Source organism: Agelaius phoeniceus, chromosome 34, assembly GCF_051311805.1.
Source record: "Agelaius phoeniceus isolate bAgePho1 chromosome 34, bAgePho1.hap1, whole genome shotgun sequence".
In the NCBI taxonomy this organism is placed as follows: domain Eukaryota; kingdom Metazoa; phylum Chordata; class Aves; order Passeriformes; family Icteridae; genus Agelaius; species Agelaius phoeniceus.
In genome coordinates, this window is record NC_135298.1 from 1,398,148 (window position 1) to 1,419,689 (window position 21,542).

Here is a 21,542-nt window from a genome sequence, read left to right on the forward strand (position 1 = left end):
GCTGAAGTGGGAGCCCCGTGGGAGCAGTGGGGCAGTCGGGTAAAAGAAGCTGCAGCCCTGGATGTCTTCAAATGCATCCAAAAATTGCACCTGGAAAAGGAAAAGGACTTGTGGGTTTGGGCAGACAAAGATGAATTTGTTAAGAGTCCATTGGAAACAGCACCTTCAGAAGGAACAATTATTGTTGGACTGCTCCCACATGGAGCAAGAGCAGAAGGTTTTAATCTTGAGCTCAGCTGCATTTGTACCAGTGAAATATCAATATAATAACTAACTATATCTATTTTTTGTATATTAAGACCTTAATATATATATATCTGTATATTTATAGATATATTATAGATATATGTCTGTATCTATCTGTCTATATATATATCAATATGTATATCTACATATGAAATAATAATAATGTGAAATAGTGCTGAGAATACTAATTTGGTAGCTTTGGCTGCTCAGGGATGTAACTCTAAATACCCTACAGAACAGGATTGGCCAGGGCCCTACTGTCAGTGGTCAACTTTGTGAGATTGTATACAATGTAAAAAGGAGGAAGGGAGGAAATTGGCTATTTTCCCAGGGTTTGGTGATACTGTGATGCAGAGTGCTTTGTCTGTTGCTGTGAAAAATACAGGGATGAAGCCTGCAGGGCTTTTCATGTACCAGACTATGCACAAGCTGCAGGATTGGTTGAACGGGTGAAGGGGTTGTTAAAAGAGCAGTTGATAAAATGAGGAGATGGGAACCTTTGCCCATGGAGAACCCATCTCCCAGATGTGCTCCATGCCCTGAACAATGGCCCACAGGGGAAATGGAAACCCCCTGGCTGTGCACAGCTGCCCCCAATTTGCAAATCCAGCCATGGGCAGTGAGACTTGGACTGCCTGGGAAATTGTTCTGGCTGTGATGGCCCCTGGCAGGGCCAGCCCAGAGGCTGCAGGGCTGGGCCTTCATGCATTGGAATTAATGAGGATGAATTCAAAGCAAATGAGAGCTCTCAATACTGAAACAGGAATTCAGATTCCTCCAGGACACTTTGCTTTGGTAACTGCTCCCTTGGAGCATGGCCTTGCAAAGTGTTCATGTCATGGCAAGAGGAATTGATGCAGAATATCCAGGAGAAATTACAGCAATTCTGTTAAACAATAGTGAACAAGATTGGATTATTCAACCCCATGACAGGGTAGCACAATTATTGATATTGAAATTTTGAGAACGATTGTGAAAAAAGGAGCTCCAGCTCCAGTCAGCACCGTTTGTGGAGATAAAGGGTTTGGATGCAGCAGTCCTAATAATGGAGCCAGAGTGTGGGTCCGGAGGCCAAATGGCCCTCCCGAGGCAGCTGAAGGAGCAGCTCCTGGGAAAGACAACTCTGAGTCCTGAAAGCTGGGCAGGAGCAATGGGAATGTGTCCCTGCAGCCAAGGATTGTGTGTGAGAACAAGTAGATGTGACAGGATATTGTTTTACACATGCTGCCAGACCAAATCTCCCTGTTTGCCCCAAGGGCCCCTTTGGCAAATGCTCTGATCCACGGGGCTCCATGGGAAGGCTGCTGTGACACTGAGGGACTTGCACAGGAATTGCATCCAGGAGCCTGGGTGCCCCTCAGGGACTGGGACCCGGCCCCTTCCAGCCAGAGGGGAAAGGGCCCCCCAAGCCTTGTTAGCCCCAGACAACATGGTAAAGCTGAACAGCAAAGGGCCTGGGGGCATTATTCTGGAATTAAAAAGGCGCCAGCTCCATGGACAACAGAATTCTTGTTCCTAACTCCAAGGAGATTGAGAAAAATGGATGAAGAACGGTGTCACTAAAGTACTACTGATGTGTGTAAGGTGTACCTTGATAGTCAGCCAGAATCTTTGTCTGCCACAAACACCTCTAGTGTTTGACCAAGGGGTTAGTCATCAAAATGTAATGATGAGTTCTGATGGATTGCTGAGCTTATCCTTTTGTAATTCTTTGCTAATGATGATGTGCTTTGCTGAGCTTATCCTTTTGTAATGCTTTGCAGCTGTGCATGATATAAATGCCACAATTCCTTCAGTTGGTGTCTGTGTCTTTGGTAGTGACCCTGCCCACTGGTGAAACAGGGCCCCCTCTTGCCTAAGTGTTAGCTGGGAAGGCAAAAAGCCTCCCTCCAAAATTCCCCCCTTGCTCCTTGTTCCCCCCCTTCATACCCTGAGCATGATGTGCTCTGGTCTGGGCTGTGCCCGGGGTCAGCTGGGGTCACCTGTCCTGGCTGTGTCCCCTGCCAAGCTCCCCCGCAGCCCCAGCCCCTCCCCAGCGTGGCTGGACGAGGGGCAGGACAGGCCTTGGCTGTGCTGCAGCTCAGCAAGAACAAAACCATCTCTGCGTGCTCAGCGCTGTGCTCAGCACCCGGCCCAGCAGTGTCTCAGTGCCAGGGGCTGTGCCCTCAGTGCCTGCCATGGCTTTCCATGGCAACTGCCAGGCCAGGTGCCCCAGGTGTCCCCCCCAGTGCCGGTTGCCATGGAAACAGTGCCCAGCCCTGCCCCTTTCTGTCTGGCTGACCTGGCCTTTGGCCCTGGCAGTGCCCTTGGCTGCTGGTTCCTGGTGCCCGAGCGGCCAGCGCGGCACAGGGCAGGTGGCCATGGCACAGCCCCCAGCAAGGGATCCCCTCTGCCTCTGGGCACTGACACCAGCCCTGAGCAAGGGGCCCAGGCCAGCTTTCCATGGCCACCAACCATCACAAGGCTTTTGCCCAGAAAAAGGTACTTGGACATCCGTAACTCTTTGTTCTTATTGTCTCGTATTCTCCTAAATCCTAATTGTCCAAATTTTTATTACTTTAATTATATTACTGTTTTATAACAATTTAATTACTATTAAAAGTTTAAAAGTTTAAAAACAAGTGATTGGTGTTTTTCACACAGTGCCCAACACACAACATCCCATGTACTGATGTTTCTGGGGGAGCCATTTACAACACCGCGGGGTCACAGGATGTGAAAAACGCCAATCACTTGTTTTTTGAATTTTTAAAAGTTTCATAGTAATAAAATGGTTAGAAAATAGCAATATAATTTGAGTAATAATAACTTGGATAATTTGGATTAGGACAATATGAGGCAATACCAAGAAAAAGTTACGGACATCTGGGTACCTTTTTCTGGGCAAAAGAAGCCTGAAAAAAGACACACTTTAAGAGAGGATTCACCCTTAAAAACAATAACCTGTTGCATATTCATACACCTCATACATGATGCATAAATTCCATTCAAACCAAGGAGTCTGTTCAGTGTCAACTTCTTCCTCTGAATCCTGACAGCGTCTTCAGGGCTGAGCAGGCAGGAAGAAGTTCGTTTCCTCTGATAGGAAAGCAATAAATTCTCTTTCTCTGAAAGATTTAGGTGTCCTGTGGCTGCTATCTTGCTGCAAGTCCTTTCTTTAAAAAAAAAGTATCTCACATAGCATAGTTTTTATTTTAACATTATGTTATACCCTAAAACTAGATTTAACACACTACTTAAGAAAATTAATACAGCATAACTTTCTGACATAAACACATATAATATTCATTTGAATATTTGCGAAAAGCCAATCATAAAATACGCATTTTTCACACAGGAGGACTGGGCTCCCCCATTTATTCCTTGTACAGACGGGACCCCCCCTTCCCCTCAGACCTCTCCCGCCTTCCCCGCGACGGCCAAAGTCCCGCTGTGCTGCCCCCGGCCGGCGACCACGGCGACATCGCCAACCCGCCCGGGCCCCCGGGCTGCCCCGAGACCTCTCTGGCGTCCACGGGCGACGAGCAAACCCCGCCGATGGCCCCGATGGTGCCGATGGCCCCGCCGATGGCCCCGCCGATGGCCCCGCCGATGGCCCCGCCGATGGCCCCGCGGCCGCCGCTCTGTCCGGCCGGGCCGTGCCCGGGCCGTGCCCCGCGAGCTCCGCTAGGCGGCGCCCCCGCCCCCGCGCTGAGGGGCCGCTGCCGCTTCCCGCCCTTCGCGCCCGCCCTCAGCGGCCGCCGGGAGCTGGGGCCGCTCCGCCCGCCCTTTTATCGGAGCCATGGAGAAGGAAAACCGCTTTAAATTGTTCATGCCGCCGCGCCTGAGCGCTGGGCAGGTGTCTGCGGGCAGATCCCAGGTGAGCGCTCGGCCGCGGGGCCGCTGAGGGCGGCCCCAAAGCCCCCCTCCCCGGCCGCCCCTCGGGCTGTGCTGCTCTGGAGGCCGCGGCTGAGGAGGGGACGGGGGGAAAGCGCTGGGGCCCTTCCCCGGGGACACGGGGACAGTGCTGGGCCCAAGGAGTGCCCGGCAGAGCCCCGGGCTGGAGCACACACACACCTGCCCCTTGCCCCGGCACAGCCCCGGCCTGGAGCACACACACACCTGCCCCTTGCCCCGGCACAGCCCCGGCCTGGAGCACACACACACCTGCCCCTTGCCCCGGCACAGCCCCGGCCTGGAGCACACACACACCTGCCCCTGCGTGGGCCGGGACGGCTCCTGCACTGGACTCGTTTCTGTGTGTATGCCTGGAGTGGCATATGCACAGACATCTTCGGTTTGAATTACAAAGACTTTTGTTGTTGTTTTCCATCAAAACTGAAGGGAATCATCTTCTCGAGCATCCGCTCTGTGCTGTAAGTCCGTGTTTGATGTGGGTAATGTTATAAAATTGACTCAAAACGAGTAATTTCCAATCAAAGAATTTATTAATTATTGAAGCAGTTATACTACGTAAGCAAAGGCTCAGCGCTGGGCGACAGGGGAGTCTCCGCTCCACCTACTGCCGCCCCAACTAGTTTCTGATTCAGTCCTTTTATCCTCTCCATCCTTCAGGAGTCCATGTTATCTCGGAGTTCTCTGTGCCTGCGCTGGTTGTTGCTAGAGGGTCATCCTTCTGTCTCCTGGTGGTCGGTGATAAAAGGCTGCGGAGTCTTCCTCAGCTGCGTCTTCTTCACCCTATGTCTTTATTTGGTGACTTCTCCGTGGAAAATTACCAAAATCTTATGATTAACGCAATATGTGCCCTATCAAGCAAGCAAATATCCTGCCTTGCAGACTGTTTATCTGCCCCTGCCCCTTCCCCAGCTTTTCCCTGGCCGTTATTTCTGTGAGTTATCTGTTTGTACCATTTGCTGGGTGGGACTATGTGTGGGCTCCTGCAACCCCTTCCCTGGTATCCTTGTAGCTCATATCTCATGAAGTAGTACAGAAATAGTCAGCAGACAACTCTTGTAACACACTGGTCTCTTTTTCATGACGAACAAAATGTAATCCCTCATCTCAATCCCCCCTTTGTTTTGATACTCAATTTTGTTCGTCAAAACGCTCTAATTCCCTTTTGCTGAGCTCCAGAGATTCTTCTGGATCATCCATCTTCAAGGTTTCGTATTTTGCTCGTATGAGCATAAGGTGAGCAGCTTCTAATCTGCCTTTTACAATGCTAATCAATTTATTAAAAATACAAGGGCCAAACGTGAGTCCCAATAGTAAGAGAAGTAGTGGACCCGCTATCGTTGATAATAAAGTTGTAAGCCAAGGAGAATAGTTAAACCAAGATTCATACCAGCTTTGGTGTTTTTCCCTTTCTCTTTGTCTTCTTTCTAGCCCCTCCCTTAGTTTTGCCATTGAGTCCCGTATAATTCCGCTCTTGTTTACATATGTGCAGCATTCTTCTCTTAAAGCAGCACATAGTCCTCCTTGTTGCAGGAATAATAGATTTAACCCCTTTCGATTTTGTAAGGCTACCTCTGCTAGGGAATCTAATGATTCTGTGAGGTCTTTGATGGAGGTTTCGATCCTCCTGAGGTCTTCATCTACAGAGGCTCTTAGTTCTTGGAATCCTCGGTGTTGCTGTATGAGTGAGGCTATTCCTGTTCCTGTCCCGGCTGCACCTATTCCTAGTAACATTGCCACAGTGAAGGTTGTGAATATTTCCCGTTTCACTATGTGGGGTCCTATATTTTGATATTGTTCATAAACGTACTCTACGGGGTGGTAAAGGACTCTGGGTACGATCAATACTTGAATACAAAAGTCACTGGATTCATTAAATCGGTCTATATTTATACATGGGGTGACTCCGAGAATGTTACAGACCCATTTAGTATTTGCTGCTGGCAGTATCCAGCTGGCAGGTTTCTTAGGGTCACTCAAATTCCCCATAACCTGACATAGATGTCGTTTTTCCACTGGTACTCGTCCTATACATCTTCCTCTCCCCGTTACCCTTGCCAAGGTTATCCCTCTCGATTCTTCTCCTTCTTTTTTCCATAGGCACCTAGCTGGGTTGGTCCCATTTACTCGTCTGCTTTTTGCTGTTACCCCTATGGCTTCATAGAACGGGGGGTTTATGGTGTAACACAGCCAACATTCCTCAGTTAGATTTGGATGGGTCTCATTCAGGACTAGGAAAGTGGCCTGTAATATTTTCCACAAGTCCCCTTCTCCCGGGTTTTCAGGTCCTCGGGTCGAATTAGTAAAGTTTTGCTTATACATTTCTGGAAGACTAGTGGTTGGGGCTGTTTCTGATTCATTTCCATTATTTTCTCCTAGTGTTAGTTCTCCAGCTATCGCCTGGTTTGGTCCAATTGGTTCGGGGTCATGTGGCACGGTTGTCTTTTGGATTATAAAGTGCCCCCCTCTGTCTGTCCCTGGTTCCCATAATCGGGCTCCCCACATTTTCCCTAATAACCAGACTTGGTCATGTGGTTTTGTCACATTAATGTAAATCATATTGCATGTTCCATCTAACCCTCCTTCTTTCTGGGTATATGTGGAAGTGGGCTGTGTACACTCGTATGGACCCCATCCAGTTCTGATAAACCCGTCCTCATTCCCCCCAAAGGAGCTTACTGATGCACAGTCCCAATAAGCACAGTAAAAGTGTCCTGGATAGTTACAATACCCTTTTCCCGGGTTTGAGCTTGGACAAAAATAATATCCAAACTGATTTAAACATGGATTTACAGGTATTAAATCACACAAAGTACATAAAAAGCTGGGTGCGCCAGACGTGATTTTGGTCTGGATAACATACTGGTCTTCCCATCTAATCAGTGACCATTTGAAGGGTTGATGTGAATACCCTTCTGCCCCTGAACTTGTTACAATGCACCAGAAAAGAATTAAGGCTTGTAATTTGGGGCTGTCATTGTCGGAGCTCAGGTTAAATTTTACCTTTGGTTTCCCCAGTGGTGGGTTACCAATCCTGGGGCAGGATGGCCAACATTTCCTGGACATCCCATATGGGGGTCGAGGCTTCCGACGGACTCCACTGGTTATTACCTCTCTGCCTCGCCCGACGACTCGGTTGCTGCGAGCCTCAGGGTTTACCATCTTCTCGGCAGCAGAGGTATTCTTCAGGAGCCGGATAAACCTCCCGTTTCCACTTTTTAGCACTGGCGGCCCAGTTATTAGCTTTTATTAATGAGAGGTCACGCCACAAATTGGGGGCTTTCTTCTGACACACCACTTCCAGGATGTCCAGGAGAAAGGGGATCGGTTCGTTAGGGTGGTAGCAGAACCGATCAGGATTTACCCCTTTGGAAAAGGTTTCCCACCACTCGTCAGATCCAAGCTTTACCTCCCCCGTAGCAACTCTGCTACTAAGAATGATAGAAGTTAGTCTCCTCTCTTTCTCATAGCACGGCGTGCAAATTCCCCTAGGTGTTCTACCACTCCGACAATGAGACCACCAAGGTTCGTGACACAATTTACAGGAAAAGCATACAAGGGGGTGACAGTCACAATCTAACCAGTTACACTTTAACCTTATATCTTTGTTTTGTGCTTTTTCCCCCTTCCACCATGGGTGCCCTTTATGTTCTAATCTCGGGGACTTAAAGTAGGGCTTTCTTAACTCGTCCTCTAAGAGTTTGCAATATCCAAGAGCCTCCCGATTCCCTATTAGCTGGGTTTGGAGATAATGGTTATCTCCAACCCAGATTACTATCCAAATCATTTATCAGTTCGTTTCAGCTTTAATTTGGTTTCTCCCAGGAGACTGCAAACCTCCCAGCTGTGAGGGGGTTTCACCGGTCCTTTTATGCGACTAGCATGAGTCCATCCTTTTTCAGCGGTTCGTATGGCTGCTTCTGTGGTGAGGAGTACTTGGAACGGTCCTTCCCACCTTGGAGTCAAGGGGTTTTCTTTCCAGCTTTTCACGAGCACCCAATCTCCTGGCTGTACCTGGTGTAAGATAAAATCTAAAGGAGGTCGTTGTGCTAACATACCTTTTTCCCATAATGCCTTTCTGTACTTTGTCAATTCCACCAAATATTTTTGTGTACATGTGTCATTAATGACAGGATGTTCGTTAGGATTTTCTAGGTTATACGGCATCCCATACATCATTTCAAAGGGTGATACCCCTAAATCAGCTCTAGGTCTTGTTCTTATATTTAGCAAGGCTAGAGGAATACATTTAACCCAGGTCAAATTGGTTTCTGCTACCAGTTTGGTCAATTGCTTTTTTATTTCCCCATTCATTCGTTCAACTCGTCCAGAGCTCTGGGGATGCCAGGGGGCATGTTGTTCCCACCGTATGCCCAGAGCTGTTGCTAAGTTTTGGGTAACTTGGGAAATAAAATGCAGCCCTCTATCTGAGTCAATGACTTCTGGGACCCCATATCTCGGGATTATCTCTTCCATCAATATTTTCGTAACTACTTTGGCTGTTTCTCTTACGGTTGGGAAGGCTTCCACAAAATGTGTTAGGTGGTCCACCAAGACCAATAAATATTTGGTTCTCCCTACTTTGGGGAGCTCGGTGAAATCTATCTGAATGTGGGAGAAAGGCCTTTTCGCTAGCGGTCGGCCTCCCTCCGGTAATTTTCTCAAATTTTTTCTATTTACTTGTAAGCAAATTAGGCATCCTCTGGTTACTTGTTTGGCAATGTCCCAGATTCCCACACTCACATACTTTGCAGCAAAATAATCTACCAGTCCCTGTGATCCCCAATGTGTTTTTTGATGTATCTTAGTCAGTAATCTATGTGCCAATGCTCTGGGTATTATTTCTCTGCCATCTGCTAATTTCCATGCTCCTTGTGCATCCCTTTTAGCTCCTAGTTTTTGTATTTTATTCTCTTCCTCTTTATTAAACTTGATGTCGGGGTCAGGTTCTGGCATTTGGGAGTGTTTTATGTTTTCCTGCAAAGTGAGGAGTCTCAGGGCAGCCCGTTTAGCCTCCTGGTCAGCTGTATTATTTCCCCTACTTCTCAAATCCAGTCCTTTTTGGTGACCTTTCAGGTGAACTATAGCTATTTTTCGGGGTTTTCGTAGGGCACTGAGTACATCTAATATTAATTTACGGTGAACTAAATCTTTCCCTTGTGAATTTATTAGTCCTCTTTCCTCCCATATTTTGCCAAATGTATGGACTACCCCATAGCTATATTTTGAGTCCGTAAAAATAGTCCCATCTTTTCCTGTTAACCATTCCAGGGCTCGTAGTACAGCATATAGTTCACATGCTTGGGCGGACCAGGATCCACTAAGGGGTCCCGATTCTATCACTTCCAGGTTGGGTCCCCTTATGATAGCATATCCTGATTTTCTCCTTCCCTCAACTACTCTGGAGGATCCATCCACAAACAGTCTTTCTCCTTTTTCCAATTCCTCTTCTTCCAAATCTGGTCTGATTTTTGTTTGTTCTTCTATAGTCACTATACAATCATGTGTTAGTGCTTCTTCTGGTCCTCCATATAAGAAGGAAGCTGGATTTTGGATATTAGTAGTTTCTAGAGTTAAATTTGGAGCCTCAATTAATATTCCTTCATATTTTAGAAGCCTTGCGTCTGAGATCCATTTTTCAGCCTTTTGCTGTAAGACTCCCCGTATGTTATGGGGGGACAGCACTTTCAGGCTGCTATTAAATGTAATTTTCCGGGCTTCTTCTACCAAAAGAGCACATCCTACAATTGCTTGTAAGCACGTGGGCCATCCTCTGCTTACTGGGTCCAAGATCTTTGATAGATAAGCCACCGGTTTCCTTTTCTCTGCCCATTCTTGAGTAAGGACCCCATATGCGACCCCCTTGTCTACGTTTATGAACAAAAAGAAGGGTCTATTAGTATTAGGTAAACTTAATACCGGGGCATGGATTAGGCTTTCTTTAAGCTCTTGCAGCCTTTCGGTGTCCTCCTGATCCCATTTTAGGAGTCCCTCTTGAGTAAGTTTCTGATACAAGAAAGTCGCCTTACTACTGTAATTTTCAATCCATTGACGACAATAACCAGTTAGTCCAAGTATTTGCCTGATTTGTCTCTTATTTCTTGGAATTGGTAATGCTAAAATCGCCTGTATTCGTTCAGGATCTATTCTCTTCTCTCCTTTCTTTAGATAATGGCCTAGGTATTTTACTTCTTCTTCGACAAATTGTAGTTGTGCCTTGGAGACTTTCAATCCCTTTAATCCTAAAAAGTTCAATAACTTAATACTTTCTTTCCGTACATTCTCTTCCTGCTGCCCCGCCAGGAGTAGATCATCTACATATTGGATTAATGTAACCCCTGGCCCCGCTTGGTAATCCTGTAAAATTTGCTCTAAAGCCTGCCCGAAGAGATTAGGGGACTCAGTGAATCCTTGAGGGAGTACCGTCCATCTTAATTGTTGTCTCCTTCCCGTATCGGGGTCTTCCCATTCAAATGCAAAATAATCCCGGCTTTCTTTAGCCAAAGGGCATGCCCAAAAAGCATCTTTGAGATCTATAACACTGTACCATAAATTCTCAGGCCCCAGTTTAGTCAAGAGGGTATAAGGATTTGCCACCACCGGGAACCGGGCTACAGTTCGCTTGTTTATTTCCCTTAAATCATACACCAATCGATAGGTGCCGTTTGGCTTTTTAACTGGTAGGATTAAGGATGGGAGTATTGAAGGGAGACATACAGGGTTCTAACAATCCATTATTCAACAACCTTTCTATTTCTGGTTTTAATCCTCATCTCCCTTCTGGGGATAATGGGTATTGCTTAATTCGGACGGGGACATCCGGATTTTTGATAGTTACCAAAAATGGAGTGATTTTTAGCTGTCCCACGCTCTCAGGCGTGTACCAGACTTCGGGGTTAATTTGCTTTTCATCTTCTACCCTTAAAGGGCATAATTTAATTTTTAATTCCTTATTATCTACACCTATACTAATCCCTAATTCTATAATCATGTCTCGCCCGAGCAGATTATAATCTGACTCGGGTACCAATAATAGATTTCCCATCCTTATTTTGGATCCTGATTCTATAGTCACATTTTTTATGATTTGTACTTCAAAAGGTTCCCCTTTCGCCCCTATGACAGTGGCAGTTTCTTTAGAGATGGTACATCCTTTTGGTAGGTTCTGTACCGTGGATCTTTCTGCCCCCGTATCTACCAAAAATTCCATTTCTTGGTTGTGGGGACCCACTTTAAGTTTTATCAAGGGCTCTTTATGATTTTTCCGGGTCCCCACCAAATAGAGCCCCTGACCCCCCTAGTCCATTTGGAACTGCTTCTCGTCTCTGATTCGGACTCTACATTCTCACTTAAAATGTCCTTTTTTTCCGCAATAAAAACACACCTTCACCCCTTCTGACTCCCCTATACTTCTCTCTTTTTGTTCACTCGAACCTCCCTTTCGCCCTTCTCTTTGGTACCTCCCCCCACCTGTTGCTGCGACCATCAACTTTACTTGTCTGCGGTCTCTTTCGTCGTCCCTATGGACATATACTTTCTGTGCCTCCCTAAGCAGTTCATCCAGCCCCCTGTCCTGCCAGTCCTCTAACTTCTGGATTTTCTTCTTTATGTCGTCCCACGATTTTAAAACGAAATGAACTTTCAGCATTGACTGTAAAGTTTGGCTATCGGGGTCCATTCCGGAGTACAATCGTAAGTTCCTCCGTAATCTCTCGAGCCATTCCGTAGGCGACTCGTCCTTCTTTTGCCTATCATTGAATGCCCGATCTATATTTTGCCCCCTCGGGACTGAGTCCCTAATCCCTTGAATAATTATGGTCCTTAAATCCTGCATATGTGTTCTATGTGCCGCATTTTGGTGGTCCCAATGGGGGTTCTGTAGGGGCCATTTAGTGTCCGCAGCCAGGCCTTGGACATGCTGCGTGTCCCAAATACGCATTCCTTCCCTTCTTATCATATTCCGTTCTTCAGTAGAGAACAGAATGCCCAAAATGGACTGCATTTCTTCCCAGGTATAGATGTTTGATCCTAAGAACTGGTCGACCCTCTCGGCTACCCCAAAAGGGTCCTCTAATAAATGTCCCATGTCCTTCTTAAAGTCTCGTACATCTGCCGAACTCAAGGGGACAGTAATAAATCCTATACCCGCCTGTGGTCCACCCATGGGCATCTCCCGTAGAGGGAATAGCCCCATCTCCATCCTACTGCGGCTCCTTGTAATCGGGCCTTGGTAACCGGTTTGGTTAACCTCCCCTTGGTTACCCTCTTCATCATTGTTTGGTGCAGGTGGTTGTGGAGGTGGTGGGGCATTGGGTGCTAGCGGTGGGACATATGGGGGCGGTGCTATAATTAAGTCACCCAAATGATTGTCCCTTTTCCCCTTTTTGTCCGGATCCCCTTTCCCTTCTCTTAATTGGAAAACATACACTTCGGGTCTTGCTACCCATATTTTGGCATAATCGCTCTCCTCTTGCGAGAAGGGCTCTTTAGAATTTACCCATAGGTTCAAGTCCTGTTGAACCCAGTCTTCAGATGATCCAAACACGGGCCAAAAAACTTTTTTGGAAATCTCTTTCCCACCCCATACTTCCATGCAATAATGTATCATTCTGGCCCTATCCTTAGTCTCGGTCCCCGGGTAATGCTTCCAATTACTAAGCATAAATCCTAGGGGGACTGTCCCTTGGAATGGGGGGGAGTTTGACTTGGGTTGGGGTCTTGCTTTTCCCCTGCCCCATTCGTCCGGAGTGCCTTCTTTCACTCTCAAATTCCTTTCACTTCCCCTTTTTCGTGGCCCGAGCCCTCGCGGGTCTGCGGGAACCGCACTACTCAAGGGTCCACACTCACTTGGAGAGTCCGGCTGCCGGCTCTCCTCTCATTCACACTTGTCCACCGCCACACTCCGGGATCCCAACCCCGCCCGAACGGATTCCCTTTTATACTTACGCGTCCTGCGTCTTCGTCCGGACTCCGTGCACAGATTATTAAGGGGTTCACCGGTATAATTTGTCCCGTTTGCTTACTAGTATATATTTTAGGGTCGTCGGTGAGAGTGGCGGAGGTCTTCCCAGAGGGGCCACCCGGAAAGCACAGGATGAGGCGCCCCCCACTCTGGGTAGATCTTACCCGATCCAAACTCTCATCCGAGTCGCGGCACCAAATTGTTATAAAATTGACTCAAAACGAGCAATTTCCAATCAAAGAATTTATTAATTATTGAAGCAATTATACTACGTAAGCAAAGGCTCAGCGCTGGGCGACAGGGGAGTCTCCGCTCCACCTACTGCCGCCCCAACTAGTTTCTGATTCAGTCCTTTTATCCTCTCCATCCTTCAGGAGTCCATGTTATCTCAGAGTTCTCTGCGCCTGCGCTGGTTGTTGCTAGGGGGTCATCCTTCTGTCTCCTGGTGGTCGGTGATAAAAGGCTGCGGGGTCTTCCTCAGCTGCGTCTTCTTCACCCTATGTCTTTATTTGGTGACTTCTCCGTGGAAAATTACCAAAATCTTATGATTAACGCAATATGTGCCCTATCAAGCTTAAGCAAGCAAATGTCCTGCCTTGCAAACTGTGTCCTATCAAGCTTAAGCAAGGAAATATCCTGCCTTGCAGACTGTTTATCTGCCCCTGCCCCTTCCCCAGCTTTTCCCTGGTCGTTATCTCTGTGAGTTATCTGCTTGTACCATTTGTCAGCGGGAAAGGTTTCCCTGCTGGGTGTTAATCTGCCCCTGCCCTTTCCCCAGCCTTTCCCTGGTCGTTATTTCTGTTAGTTATCTGTTTGTACCATTTGCTGGGTGGGACTATGTGTGGGCTCCTGCAACTCCTTCCCTGGTATCCTTGTAGCTCCTATCTCATGAAGTAGTACAGAAATAGTCAGCAGACAACTCTTGTAACACACTGGTCTCTTTTTCGTGATGAACAAAATGTAGTCCTTCATCTCACGCTCTGTGCTGTAAGTCCGCGTTTGATGTGGGTAATTGAGCCCAGAGAGCGAGCAGGGCTCTATCGTCGGCCGGGCTCTGTGTACAAATCACAAACGGGACGGGACTGCTGAGGAACTGCCTTGAGCTGTTTTCTTTTCCAGCATCAGTCTCATTACATGGTGATGACAATGGGAAGATGCCAGCAGCTCACATCCCAGGCAGCAGACCAAGAACTTAATGTTACAACTTACTTTCAAAGTTTTTTGACCAATCACACCAAGCAAAAGCATATTGACAGTAGTTCTATCCAACCACTGTAAGCACAGGTACCTTTGGTGCAAACAATGCTTGCCTTTTTTGAATACAATACCTGCTGCTTGTAAGCCTTAAAACACAATGCACAGAGCTCCATTATTAAGCTTAGAACCTCCTAATATCTCGCTAGATAAACTTTTCTGTAACTTAGGGAGTTATTCTAGACAAGTGTTAATACACAGACCATTGTTCTATTTGCCCTTACTTTTCTACTTTTTAAATAATTTTTCTGCTGACCTATCTCATGGCTCCTGCTTGGCTCTAATCACAGTTCTGCTGTCTCTGAGGCTGCCTTTTGCAGCTTTCCCAAACCCCTCTGATTTGATGGATTCCCACAGGCCCCACTCAGATGCTCGCACTGGTGTTGGTGTCTTGGTCTCACCAGATCAGGTGTGCAGGGAAAATGTTCTGTCCCCACACTGAGTTATGGGAATTCAACAAGTTATTTTTTCATGTTGAAGCTCCTTATGAAATATGTTGAGATTCAAATGGGACATTCTGACAGCAGATGAGTTAGCTGTTTACAGGATGAACCTCTGTGACTTAAAAACCTTGTGAAAGGGTATTTTCATGCTGAAACATAATCAGATATAGTTTAGAAGTGCCCTTGGAAGCAAAGCAAAAAAGAAATATCTACTACTGGTCTTCAAAAAAGTAATTTGTCTCCTTGAGTCCTTTGCCATGCACCAGGGCCCAGCCAGGCAGGAGCTGCTGAGTTCCCTGCATTGAAAGCTCCCCTTTGGCCACAGTCTGTAAATCAAACTGCAGGACACCAACAGTTTGATCAACCACTGGGCAGGAAGAAGTGAGTTCCAAAGCCATTACCAATACCTTGGGCTTTGAAATTTGTAGGCAGCTGTTTTATTAATGACCAATTCTATTTTCACATCATCTGTAGGGATTTTTTATGGATTTTATAATTCTTCTTTACAAATCTACCCATAAGGAACTAATGTTTAAATTTGTGCAGGGTTTGAACAGATGCTCAGATGATGACTTTAAGCTGCCATTTGATGTGTCGAACCGTGGCGAAATCACTGATTCAGGTACGATTGGAATATTTGCCATGCACCTTCTTTAGATTTTTATATCTTGTCAAGGTTTAATTTTCATGAGTAGTCTCACAGTTTCATATCTGTAACTGTTAAATACAGTTTCACTGTTACTGTTTTTTAGAAAGACATTGATCAAAATCTCTTCATGTTTCAGATACAATTTCACAGCAAGTGAAACTTTGCTCTGAAGTAGATGAAGAGGTCAGCTAAGTATCAACTCTGCACATCTAATTCCTTGGGGTCTTTTGAATTTGTTCCCAAACAGTGCCTAAAGCATTATTCAGTAGATATTTCAGGGCTAAAGGAAGTAGTCAAAAGGGAATAATGTTTTCTGTCTCCTGTTTAAAGCTGAATCACTTAGAGGAGATATTTGTGATTTAGTGAACATGCCTGGAAACAAATCTTTAAAAATTAAGGTGATTGCAGTATTGCTGTTGTTCTTTCTTTGTTTGAAGTGCCTGTGAAGTCCATGAGCTTTAATTAGAGTAAGATTTAAACACTTGAGTATCCTTGTGGAACTGGTTCTGAATATTCTGTTGAGGGGCAGAAGGGTTGAAGTCAGAGTATTCTTTGGAAATCTGAAGTAGATTATCCCCATTGCCTTGTCTGGCTTTGTTTTATCTGTAAAACAATGAATTCAGTGGTTTCCAGCCTTGTCTGGCTTTGTTTTATCTGTAAAACAATGAATTCAGTGGTTTCCTCGAGCACTGGATTCTTTTGACAGTGTCTTTACCAGCAGATCTCTGCTTTAGCACAACTCAGTCCTGCTCATTTTTTTGCAATAGCTTCTGTACTTTGCAGCTACAAAACACTCTTTGCTACCACAAAATAAAACACATTTCTTGCACTCTCCCTGCTGATTTTCATACCCCTGACAACTTTTTAGACTTTTTTAATCCTAAGCTATTAAAGCACCATCAGGACTGGAACAAAACTGTGATGCAGCCAAAACAAGGATGGTGTTTGGGGGTGTTGTAAGTGAACCAAAGGGCCCTTTGGGCTCGTGTGTTGCTCTCCCTGCCTCGACCACTGGCCCAGCACTGCTTGTAGGACACTTTCAAGGTGTTCTAAGGGCACAAGGGTGGTGGTTTTCCTTCCTGCTGCGTGTGTGAGCAGAGAACTGCTGGGACACTTGGATATTTGTAAATTCCTGGGTCCAGATGGGATCCATGCCAGGGTGAGGAGGGAGCTGGCAGATGAGCTTGCCAAGCCTCTCTCCATCATTTATCAAGAGTTGTGGCTCACTGCTGAGGTTCCAGATGATTGGACACTGGCCAGTGTAACACCCATTTACACAAAAGGTAGGAAGGAGGATGCTGGTAATCACAGGCCAGTTAGCCTGGCCTCAGTGCCAGGTGAGATAATGGAGCAGTTCATACTGAGTGCTATCCCACAGCACTCACAGGATGGCCAGGCTATCAGACCCAGCCAGCGTGGCTCTACGAAGGGTAGGGCATGTCTGACCAACCTGGTCTCCTTCTGTGACCAGGTGACTGCCTGGTGCATGCAGGAAAGGCTGTGGATGTTGTGTATCTGGACTCCAGCAGGGCCTTTGGCACTGTCTCCCCCAGCACACTCCTGGAGAAGCTGCAGCCCATGGCTTGGACAGGAGCACTCTGTGCTGGGCTCAGAACTGGCTGCATGGCCGGGCCAGAGAGTGATGGTGAATGGTGCTGCATGCAGCTGGCAGCCAGGCACCAGTGCTGTCCCTCAGGGCTCTGTACTGGGACCAGTTCTGTTCAATGTTTTTATAGACGACGGGGATGAGGGCATCGAGTCCTTCATTAGTAAATTTGCAGAGGACACTAAGCTGGGAGCTTGTGATGATCTATAGGAAGGAAGGAAGGAAGGAAGGAAGGAAGGAAGGAAGGAAGGAAGGAAGGAAGGAAGGAAGGAAGGAAGGAAGGAAGGAAGGAAGGAAGGAAGGAAGGAAGGAAGGAAGGAAGGAAGGAAGGAAGGAAGGAAGGAAGGAAGGAAGGAAGGAAGGAAGGAAGGAAGGAAGGAAGGAAGGAAGGAAGGAAGGAAGGAAGGAAGGAAGGAAGGAAGGAAGGAAGGAAGGAAGGAAGGAAGGAAGGAAGGAAGGAAGGAAGGAAGGAAGGAAGGAAGGAAGGAAGGAAGGAAGGAAGGAAGGAAGGAAGGAAGGAAGGAAGGAAGGAAGGAAGGAAGGAAGGAAGGAAGGAAGGAAGGAAGGAAGGAAGGAAGGAAGGAAGGAAGGAAGGAAGGAAGGAAGGAAGGAAGGAAGGAAGGAAGGAAGGAAGGAAGGAAGGAAGGAAGGAAGGAAGGAAGGAAGGAAGGAAGGAAGGAAGGAAGGAAGGAAGGAAGGAAGGAAGGAAGGAAGGAAGGAAGGAAGGAAGGAAGGAAGGAAGGAAGGAAGGAAGGAAGGAAGGAAGGAAGGAAGGAAGGAAGGAAGGAAGGAAGGAAGGAAGGAAGGAAGGAAGGAAGGAAGGAAGGAAGGAAGGAAGGAAGGAAGGAAGGAAGGAAGGAAGGAAGGAAGGAAGGAAGGAAGGAAGGAAGGAAGGAAGGAAGGAAGGAAGGAAGGAAGGAAGGAAGGAAGGAAGGAAGGAAGGAAGGAAGGAAGGAAGGAAGGAAGGAAGGAAGGAAGGAAGGAAGGAAGGAAGGAAGGAAGGAAGGAAGGAAGGAAGGAAGGAAGGAAGGAAGGAAGGAAGGAAGGAAGGAAGGAAGGAAGGAAGGAAGGAAGGAAGGAAGGAAGGAAGGCTCTGCAGAGAGACTTAGATCAGTTGGATGGATGGGCAGAGTGCAGCAGCATGAAGTTCAATAAGTCCAAGTGCTGAGTTCCACATTTTGGCCACAGAAATCCCCCACAACGTTCCAAGCTGGGGACAGGGTGGCTGGACAGTGTTGAGGCAGAAAGGGCCCTGGGGGTGCTGCTGACAGCCGGTTGAATATGAGCCAGCAATGTGCCCTGGTGGCCAAGAAGGCCAATGGCTCCTGGCCTGCATCAGGAATGGTGTGGCCAGCAGGAGCAGGGAGGTCATTCTGCCCCTGTGCTGGGCACTGGTGAGGCTGCACCTTGAGTGCTGGGTCCAGTTCTGGGCCCTCAGTTTAGGAAGGATGTTGAGGTGCTTGAGCACATCCAGAGGAGGGCAACAAGGCTGCTGAGGGGTTTGGAGCACAAGCCCTGTGAGGAACGTTGGAAGGAGCTGGGCTTGTTTAGCCTGGAGAAGAGGAGGCTTAGGGGTGACCTTATTGCTCTCTCCAACTGCCTGAAGGGAGGTTGTAGCCAGGTGGGGTCGGTCTCTTCCACCGGGCAGCACTGACAGAACCAGAGGACACAGTCTCAGGCTACAGCAGGGGAGGGATAGGTTGGATATTTGGAGGAAATTTTTCACCAAAAGAATAATGAAGCACTGGAATGCTCTTCCCAGGGAGGTGGTAGAATCACCATCTCTGGATGTGTTTATAAAAAGACTGGACATGGCACTTGGTGCTATAGCCCAGGTGTTGGGGCAGAGGTTGGACTCGATGATCTGAGAGGTCTCTTCCAACCTCATTATTCTGTGACTCTGTGATTCTGTGTGTGTTCATGGCAAGATCACAGGTACTCTTGGGCAAAGTCTCTGAAGCTGCTTTTACTTAACTCAGCAGTGTCTGTCAGAAGGAGAGGACAGAAATGGTGTGAAGAACCTGCTAGAAGGAATTTTGGCTTCACTGATAATTCTGACAAAACTTTTATTGATTTTGGTGGACTGCAGTTATCCATGTCTTTAAGCCCATCTATTTGGTGATGTCTGAAGGGGGTTTGGGATATTTCATTGTATTTGTTTCTCCTGTGTGCTCTGTAAAGCCTTTTGATACATACATAAACTTGGGCTCCTGATCATATATCAACTTCTATCACCATCTGTAGAAAAATATTACTCTTGTGATGTTTCTAAGAGATAAATACATTATCTACAACAGTAGGAATTAGATATTATGTACTATTAATTAGATAGTATTTGAGATTAAATTGTGGAACCTGTTTCAATAGAATACAGAAACAATGAATGAATTGTTCTCAAAACTCTACAAAGAGGTTGAGAAGATCAAGCAGTGGAAATTGACTGTGGAAACTGAATTAAACCAGAAAGAAAGAAAGCTCCAGGAAAATAAAAAGACTATTGAAGCACAGAATAAAGCCATTCAAGAACTGCAGGCCAGTATTGTATAGTGTACATTCAATAAACAAAGGTAAGCGCTTCCTGATTCAGTATGACACTATTATTGATACAATTAAATCTTAAAGACTGTTGCAGTTTGGTTTGTGCCTTGAGAAAATGATTGTTTTGAGAAGTTGCAGGCACCTGTCCCATGTCAGTGTTTGTCTGAAGAATATACCTGTGTCTCATTTGCTGCTAAATTATTGTTCATTAATGATTGCATCTTTCATGCAAAAGATGACTCAGCATGTAATACCAGATAAAACAGACTTCTGTCTACTGATGCCCCAAATTACTTTTTCATGAGGGATTTGAGAAGTCAAAGTGCATTTCTAATCTATTTTTCAATAACAGTGTCTTTTTGCATTTGTTCCCTATGAAATTAGTTTGAAAATGAAAAACTCCATTTGAAACTGGAAGATGAGATATGTGAAAATAAAGATCTCTTGAAAGAGTAAGTAATAGAACCAAGTATATATTCTTGTGGTGGAAAGAATCAGTTTCCATGTGGGCAGTTTTATGTAGCTGTGAAATTTTGAAGGTCATTTCCATTGTTACTCCTTAGGCACACAAAGTACTGTGCACTCCTGTGCAAACAGGATATTTTTTCCCTCCTTTAGAGCTGCTGCTTCGAGGCATCTGTGTAATGTGCTCAAGGAAACCTGCACTCACATCACAGAGAAGACCAGCAAACGTAAATGCTTTTTTAGCTTTTATTGATCAGAGTAAATGTACTTCTAGCTTGCTCTAAATTCACAAACAGAAGAAAGAAGAAGAAATTTCTCGTGCTGTTCAGAGAAGTTCTCCAGTTGGGATCGACTGGATGTGGCTCTCAGAGTGAAAAGTGAATTTTTAGTGGCTCACAAAATTGGAAGTGAAGCCCCAGGTCTAACAGACTTTTGGTTTGTAATGCTGAATGCAGAGGGCTTTTGAAGCCAGTGAAATTGTTTGCTGAAAGGTGCCAGCCTGGGAGCTCTTTGGGTGCCCAAACAGTGACCCAGGGTTGAGGCAGTGCCCACAACCCTGACTGGCCCTGGCAGCCGCTCCAGAGCAGGGCAGGGCTCCTCAAGGCTGCTCAGCCCATTGAAGGTTTGCAGGGCCATCCACACACTGGGAATATATTAAGACAGAAGAAGTGACACTTCATGCCTGTTTTTAGGCAGTAGAATCTACTCTAAATTCCCAGCACTCTCTAACAAATTTCCAGAGCTGACATTTCCTGTTTTCAGCCATCACACATTTATGGGGAGAAAAGGTCTTAACCCCAAGGTACAATGAGTAACTGGAATTCTTCTCATGAAACTGAACAAGCCAGAACAGTTGGATAACTTAATGCAGTTTAAATTCTTGAGGTTTTAAAATATGTTCTTGATTGGAAGTTCTACTTTATATGCAATTTAGAATTGTTATTCTAACCATTAGAATTTTACTAACTTGATCGTGGGTACTTAAGAAGTGTCTATTTCTTTTTAGCCTTAAATCTAGAAACACTTGTATATAGATGGACTGTTCTTTTTTGATAGCTGTTTCTTTTACTGTTCTCTTTTTAATTGTTTTCTTAGGAAAAAAATAATATCAATTACAAAAGTGAAAGAAGGAAAATATGGACATGGAGTGTTGCAATTTTCTAATGACAGCTCTGTGGTTATAGGTATCTGCTGATAGGAAGAAATTCAGTGCTAAACCCTAGATTACAGTTTAGAAATACTAACAGTGTTGATACATTATTATTCAACAGCATTAATGCTATATTAATTAATATGGTCACATCAACTGATCCAGAATTAAACTTTTCACAGAAAAAAGTATCTTAGGAAGGAAATTTAAAAGCTGAGCTTGCTTAATGTTTCAATGAAATGCACATTTTCCCTAAATTCTGTGACTTTTGGCACCATGTTTCATAAGGGCTTATTTAATAAGAATGGAGCTGGTAATTCCTTTTTTAATTCATT

The 21,542-nt window shown here is 45.8% G+C and overlaps 1 long non-coding RNA gene and 1 pseudogene across 1 annotated transcript; both read left to right on the plus strand.

Moving 5' to 3' along the window:
* Positions 1-3,916: 3,916 nt before the first annotated feature.
* The window catches only part of LOC143696402 (synaptonemal complex protein 1-like), a 33,095-nt pseudogene continuing 15,469 nt past the window's right edge, over positions 3,917-21,542 (plus strand).
* Positions 5,683-5,912, plus strand: LOC143696375 (uncharacterized). Its single transcript, XR_013185821.1, has 2 exons — positions 5,683-5,742; positions 5,773-5,912. It is a non-coding gene; the product is annotated as an uncharacterized LOC143696375 (long non-coding RNA).